The sequence below is a fragment of the Lepeophtheirus salmonis genome, chromosome 9 (genome assembly GCF_016086655.4).
Source record: "Lepeophtheirus salmonis chromosome 9, UVic_Lsal_1.4, whole genome shotgun sequence".
Lineage (NCBI taxonomy): Eukaryota > Metazoa > Arthropoda > Copepoda > Siphonostomatoida > Caligidae > Lepeophtheirus > Lepeophtheirus salmonis.
Genome location: NC_052139.2, coordinates 29,647,653 through 29,655,493, shown reverse-complemented (window position 1 = coordinate 29,655,493; position 7,841 = coordinate 29,647,653). Strand labels below are relative to the sequence as shown.

Genomic DNA, 7,841 nt, shown 5'->3' with positions numbered 1-7,841 from the left:
AAAAAAGTTAAGAATTAAGTTCTTAATGTATCGGACAAATCCGATCAAAACTACTCTATCTATATGTATATTAAATGTGGATGTCCGTAGGATTGTCCTGAAATTTATCATGTAGGTTCTTGAGCCTCACAAATTTGTTCTAGAAACATTTTTCTTTTTTGCACAGATATTTTGAAAGGAAATTTTAATATTTTGATAATAAAAAAAGAGAGACAAAGACAAAGGATTTTTGACAGTAATGAGAATAATTCTGAAAATTTGACAGCCTTTATTTTTTGTTTTATTTAAAGCCGAAGACTTTAAAATGAATTTTCATTTCTCGACCAAACCCGGATATTCTAATTTATATATTAAATGCGAATACCTGTCTGTTTTTCCGGGAATCACGCCCTAACTAATGAATAGATTTTTCCGTAAATTTTCAATTGTGTTTTTAATGCTCAAGAAATGGTTCTGGTAACCATTTTTCCATGACTGCTTTAAAAGCATTTTCTAATTTTTTGATATTGTATATCAAACAAAATTTAAAATTTATCTTTTCACTCTCCTTTTAAACGAAATTATAAGGTTTGGAAAAGAGGGAAAAAGGATTATCAATCATTTGAAACTATTTCAAGTCTTTCCAAATTACTATTATGAATTTAATGAATTATTTTATTTAGGAATTTATAAAATATAGATATTTGTTTAAACAAAATTATACTTATTAAAATATTATTTCATTTAATATTTACTCACAGGATTGGATATATCATTTCAAGCAGAAATAAGTTAAATACTCTGACCTTTCCAAAAAGAAAATCAAAAAACTTATATAAAATTTAGTGCACGTAACGTAGAAGACATAGTTAAAGGGTGTAAACATATAGAAAAAAACGCAGGTTTCCTTTTGAAAAGTGAGGGCTTCAACTATTTTTTGGTAGCAATAGCACACTACCCCTGGGCTAATACGAGAGCGGAGGGTATTCAAACATATTTTAAGAGGCCCTAAGCTATTGATTCTCCCCTTCCTTATCAATCCGCTTGATTCATTTCGTTGACGATTGGATTGAATTTAAAGAATTACAAGGAAATGGTAATGAAATAATATTAATCACATTTGAAAGTACTCCCTGGGGAGATGAAACATGCAAATATGTTTAGATATTTGTCAAAGATAATCTTTAGCGAATTTATAATATGTTATTATTCATCATGAAGTTTGAGCAAAATACGGGCAATTTTCCAGGAGCAATTTTCCCCAGAGCAGTTTTCCTAGTACCAATATTACTATTTTTGAAAAAAGGAGAATATAGTATTTATTTTCTATGTGAAGAGGAACATAATCCTACCAAGTTTGTTTTCGTACTTGCAAAACTAAAAAAGTTATGGAGAATAACGTAGTCGAAAAATAACCTTTGATAACTGGTTCATTTTTGCAAATATTGCTTAAGTTATATAATAAAATATTTTGGAAATTCATTGTACAATATGGTATTATAAAAATTATATTAGGAAATTTTATGTTCAAGTTCATCGTTTGTGGTATTTCGTCTAAGAAATTGAAATTGACGTTTGATAAAAAAAAGAGACGAAAAATGAAAAAAATTGATAATGTTTCAGAAAATGACAAATATTTTAGTTAAATATCGATTTTTATTAGACAAATTTATATGCAAACGAATCACCAGCCAAATTTCCACAAACTTTGTTTTTATAAACGAACCCAATAATCCATTGGAAGTCCATTTTTTTGCACCTAAACAAAATAAAATGCAATTTTAGTTTTTTTCCATAAGTTTTTTGATTTTGAGTACATTTAGGCAATGCGCTTATTCTTTTATGTAGTTTAGTTTTTTTAACATTTCTCCTTCCATCCTTTAAAAGAGGAAAACACAATAACAATTTAAAAAATCATTACGTTAAAAACTTCAATGACTCTTATGTGAATTATTCAAAGAAAATAAATCAGTTAGTAACAACAAGTAAAACGTCACCAATTTTGTGTTTTTGTAGAATAAGCTCCCCTCCCTCTAATATGACCTCCAAAATATGACACTCCGTCATAACTTGATCAGGTTCAAAAGAAACACACCTATGCAAAAATTTCAGCCTTCTAATTTCAACAGTGTGGGCACCCATAAAGGACCCACAAACAGATAGAACCAATCTCTATCATAAATATATATACAGATGCTAAGAACTTTATGTATTTTAGAATAGAAAATCAAAGAAAACTTGTTTTTCTTTTTAACAAAAGGATTAAAAACAAGTAAAATTTCTATTGAAAATTCTCAGGGATAGAGAAGCAGGTCAAGACTCACACAAAAGACTCTATGGTTGGATATTGTTTGTCAACAGTTTGATTAATGTTTATTATGTGGTTAGTCGTATTCCCTCACTAGAGAAGGAGTTCCTACTATTAATCAAAATGGACAACGTAGCTATGGATTCCTAGTCTATCAATTCAGTTTTTATTTCTTGCCACGTAGAGCACCTCCGTTACCTCGGAAACAGTGGTTTTTTATTTTGAGACAGTCATCATACCAAGGAGACGTGACGACAAGCCAATCCACAATTCTCACCCGGAAATGACGTCATACTATCTCCTCCCCATCCTCAACATGGGTACAACCATTTGGAAAAAGTAAAAAAATATAAATATCTTACAAAATGAAAACTTTCTATCTTCTGGATTAGCTTTCGATCTATTGTTAAAAAGTGAGGACGTTGCCAACCCATACCTAAACCACTTCTGGTAAGAATCGCTGAAGGTTTTTTTTTTTTTTTCAAAAGTACCAATGTGATTACAAACATTATATTATAAGATCATCAAATTTCGACGAAGAATTTATTTTTTACCTCATAGTAACATACAGCTTAATATTTCATGGACGTACTTGAGTCAATTATAGGCTTATTATTTCAATTTCTTGAATGATTTTCGATATCCTACAATATTGCCTAAAGAGTCTTAATTTGATTTATAAGACATAATTTAACTCCTTTTTAATCTTTCAAATAAAATCAACTACTAGTTATTTCATTGTAGTTGTGATTCTGGCTACTTCAAGCTGATTTTTTTTACGTAGCCAAAAAGTTTAATAATAACCATTAGTTGGTAGAAATTGTCGATAACTCGTCGAAGAATGCAAATTCAGTTTCAATTTTGAGACATTTTCTTGCTAAATAATAATTTCAAAAATAACATAAATTATTTTTAAACATACAAATGATTTTTTTGATTATACATTTTTTATTTCAACTTGTAATTAAATTTGACAAAATCACCACATTTCTCATTTCCTTATGAGGGAAAAACATATGAACTCCATTTGTTTGATATTTAACCTATTTAAATCATGATTAATATTGAACAATAATAAGTGATAAAAATTAAAAACTATTTTTATAAGTAAATTTGATGACGCAAAACAAACAAAGTCAAAGTGATAAGATTGTTTGCAACGCAAAACTTTTACAAGTAAGTATATACATTTGCAAAAATGATTCACTATTCAAATAATATTTAAAAACAAATTTCAGCAAACAAGATGATATTTAAAACATTTTTATTTGTATACTCTATCTTAATAGTCGTTACCAGTAATTTCATTCCCTGTAAAATTCAACCCCGCACATTTCCTTCCCCCTGTGTAGAGGGATATTCAGTGAAGTCATAAGTCTCAAACTACTAAAACACTTATTGTATGGGGCTGGAATGGGAGGCCCGGACTATTGGCAGTTAGAGATGACTAGTGATTACTGATAGATGGACGATCGTTAATGATAGACAGATATGAATGATTTTTGGTGTTAATGAATTAAAAATGACGTCATGAGAAATCGTAATAGTGTGTAGGAATAATGTGGATAATATTCATACCGTAGGAAATATAATTTAATCCAGACATTATTTATTTCTTCAACTTCTATTTCCCAAGGTATAGCCCCCATATGGCATTCATCTTCAGAGCTGACTACCAACTTCCAAGCCCGCCCTCTGCATTCCTAAATAAAAACGTCCTCGACACGATTCTACTGGGTGCGACCACATAACTTCCTTTTTTATAATGCATGGTAATCAGGCTGTAGAATTGACCGGTTTGATTAACATTTTTTTTCGAATTTTGATTACGGTTAGTGCGGAAAATGAGGTATGCAAAATTTTATTTTTAGAAATTATTGTTCAAAGTTTGAAAGGAGACATAAATATTGCATATGCCGCCAATAACGATCAAAATACAGTATTTATAAATATTTTGCATTAATGAATGAAAATAAATAATTGCTAATTTAATTTTGTTTCTTTTTGTATAAAATCCCTCTTAAATCTCTCAATGAAAATTTATTAAAATAAAAATTAAAAAAATGTTGAGTCAAAGTGTATTTAAATACTGAACTTCTGTTTATTCAATATATGGAATGTCTAAGTAGGGTAAAGTGAGGCTTGGTGGATTTGACCAAATAACCTACTTTTTAGAAAAAGATCATCCTTAGCCCCCTATCGGTAACCTGTGATATAACTACATTGAACATCAAAAACTTTTTAGTATGCTCCTAAAATATTATATCTGCTTATATACTTTTCTTTATTTATCTTGAAAATGCCCTGTCTAGTAGTTATACACGTATATTTTCAACTTTTAACTGTTTTGCTTCAAAGTTTTTCCTTTTAATTTCTTGGATTCTTCTTTTTATTTTCCAATGTATGGACTCAGGAGTTAATATTTTAATTAATACTAGGACTTACCCGTATTATATATTTGATTTAGAGTTACTTTATGAATGTTTTAAATAAATCCAGAATTTGGTCAAACTTAAAACTAAAAATATGTTCATCTTTCAACCATAATTAAGATGCATCCTATGACTAACAGCTAATCCTCTTCCTCCTTTTTTTTAATTCTTATAAAATATACGAACTCCCTTTTTCTGTTAGGACATTAATTCTTTTTTTAGATTTTTAATGTTTATGGTGCATTTTCGAATCCAATACCCATACCTTAAAAAAGACTTTGAGACATGGGGAATCCATCTTGTCCTATGAAAAAAAATAAACTATTAGTGAAAAAGCAAACTTGCCTCCTGAGCCCAGTTCATATCAGAACGAAACCTAGCCCTAGGTTCGACAATCAGATTTCAGAACAGCATTTATTTTGTGTCTAAGGTCTGTATCTCTCTCTGTTTTAGAAATAAATACACTGGCTCTACGTTTTTATTAGGGGACATAAAGGGAGCGTGGATCAAATTGTCGCCAAAATATTTTTCTACAAAAAACAACACAATATATACATTTTTTAACTTTTTTATTGAAAATCAAAACTATGACGAGCATATAGGTATAGAGTAGCCATTCATTCGATATAATCACCGTTGGCATCAATAACAGCCTCAATACGGCCTCTGAACCGGCCGCAGGCTCTTCTGACCATCTCATTGTCCATGTTGCCAAATACCTCCTTGATGGAGTCCATCAAGCTGGCCTTGGTGTTATGGAGATGTCTGTTGCTAAATCTCTCGAACTAGCCCCAGACGAAATAGCCCAAAGGTCGGGAGAGTTAGGAGGCCACAAATCCTTGGTTACGACGTCATAACTGTTCTCAGTTAACCACTGCATGGATATTTTGGACACATGGCAGGGTGCTGAGTCCTGTTGCCACACCCAGGGCCTGTCACCGGCCTTTATGGATCTGGTAGGGGCATCCTCAACCATCTTCTTCACCTTGTCGACAAAGTCGGTGTCCCTGACCTTCCTGTCGGCGCCCTCCTCCTTGGGTCCCCTCTTTATGGTGGCATCAACATCCCAGGTGTCCTCTAGCTTCTTACGGATACGCTGAACCGTCTGTAAATTCACTCCTAAGGTTGAAACAATCGTTGAATTGGAGATTTCACCTCCATTATTAACCAATGCCATGACTACAGCGGACCTCAAAAGCTAACTGAACTACGTATCGTCAGCTGACAAGAATAGCTTTTCTATTTGGTAACCGGTTTTTTCTTTGATAATGTCGTCTTCAAGTTATCAAGGTCCTTCTACCTCAAAATTGGGAGAGTGACAGCAAAAGGTTAACATTCAATTATCACAGCCTTTCCATAATAAGAAAATAACTTTGCTAAGCGACGCAAGTAATATTTATTAACGTAGGAGATGAACAGTAGATAGAAGGGCTCATTATCTAAAGGAGGTTATGAATTCAATGGTGCTCATAGCAATTTCATGAAACATAGCTTTAAATTTTTTTTACAAGGCATTGCTGATAATTATTTGAAGAAAAAAAACAAAAACCACAACTATGAATGACATATTTTTAGAGTATATCTTTACAAGGGGCAGTTTTACAATGAAGAATTTTTTTAACCCGGGTTTTCTTGGGAACCCTTAGTCGTACAGATTTAAAACCCAGATTATCGGATTCAGCAGACAATTTTGTATAAGTTATGTTTATAAAGTGTTGAACATGTGGTCCGAGTTTGACCGTCGTGCAGATATCATTGTCGCCCTCAGTACAGGCCGTGCGCCAAAAGAGATCATCAACTTTCTCCAGTTGTCCTCTGCCACCGTGTAGAATGTATCAAAAGAGTTCAATGAGTCTGGAGGGATAGGAACATCAGCAAGGAAGAAGGTAGATCGATCTCAGTACAAAATTACAATTTGGAGATGCTCTGGTCAAAGCCCCTAGCTCCCCGAACTCCAATCCTTTGGACTATTTCTTGTGAGGCATCTTGGAGAAGGAGTCCAACAGGCATACTCACAACAGTTTGGCTTCTCTAAGAGCCTCAATTATGGAGGATGTGAACAATATGAATAAAGATCATCTGATCAAGGGCTGCAGCAGGTTTCGCAACAGGTGAGAGGGATTGGTTGAGACTGAGGGTGGTGGGATTGAATAATTAAGTTCATGGAGTGTCTTTACGATTGTATATAAATGGATTCGTAAATATTTCTACTAATTTAAGAAATAAAAAGGCTCTTGTCCCGGTCTCAAAAATTCTTAATTGTAAAACTACACCCTGTATATATATATATATATACAGGGTGAGGATAATTCCATCCTAAAAAAAACCTTCAATTTAAGCTTTTTTCTTACTTTATATGAACCTAATGAGTAAAATGGTATACAAATTGCCCTAAAATGAGAGCAAAACATTTGGCAATCTAAAAGAGTTCAATTTTTTCGTACATATACTTAAAAGTGAACAGAAAGTATAAACGGCCTTATTTCCCCCTCAATCTAAAGCTTTGTTTTTTTAATATTGACATGCGAGCGTGGCGTGAAAAGTTTCCGCTCTCATCGTGAAGATGGCAGCACTTGTTAATAAAAGCTAGTCACATCTATGAAGCATCTGTTGACAGTTACTTAACAAAGTTTCCGCCATTTTGGACGAGCAGTTGTTATATAACATTCATTTGAGTGAATTACTCTGAGTGCTTTTGTGAAAATGGACAAGATTTAGTATGATGATATCATTAAATATTTGTTTTTGAGAGTAAAAACTTTAAATTGGTTCAACCAATAGCAGATATATAAACACTTATATTGCTAAAATTTGTCTAGTCAATCCAACTCGGAGTCATTGAGCCAAAAAAAAATTATTTCGTGAAGAACTATTTTGAAAAAAAATGACGATGACTAATTAGACGGATTACAGAGATGGAAGCATCACAGGAAGAAGTGTGCAGAGCAAGCAAGAAGGAGACTAAGTTGAATAATAAAAATGTCGGAAAAAAATGTCTTGCATATTTGTTAGGTCGTAAATTTTTCAAACAGCCCTAACAGTTTGCCTCTAGCGAGATGATTAGTGGCAAATGGCGATTAATGCTTACACGTCTCTAATGGAGAATTTGGTGGGGATAAAAG

At 32.5% G+C, this 7,841-nt stretch overlaps 1 long non-coding RNA gene across 1 annotated transcript; it reads left to right on the top strand.

The window, feature by feature from the left end:
- Positions 1-2,312: 2,312 nt before the first annotated feature.
- LOC121124838 (uncharacterized) lies at positions 2,313-2,774 on the top strand. The gene is made up of 2 exons (XR_005866437.2): positions 2,313-2,626; positions 2,680-2,774. It is a non-coding gene; the product is annotated as an uncharacterized lncRNA (long non-coding RNA).
- Positions 2,775-7,841: the final 5,067 nt, after the last annotated feature.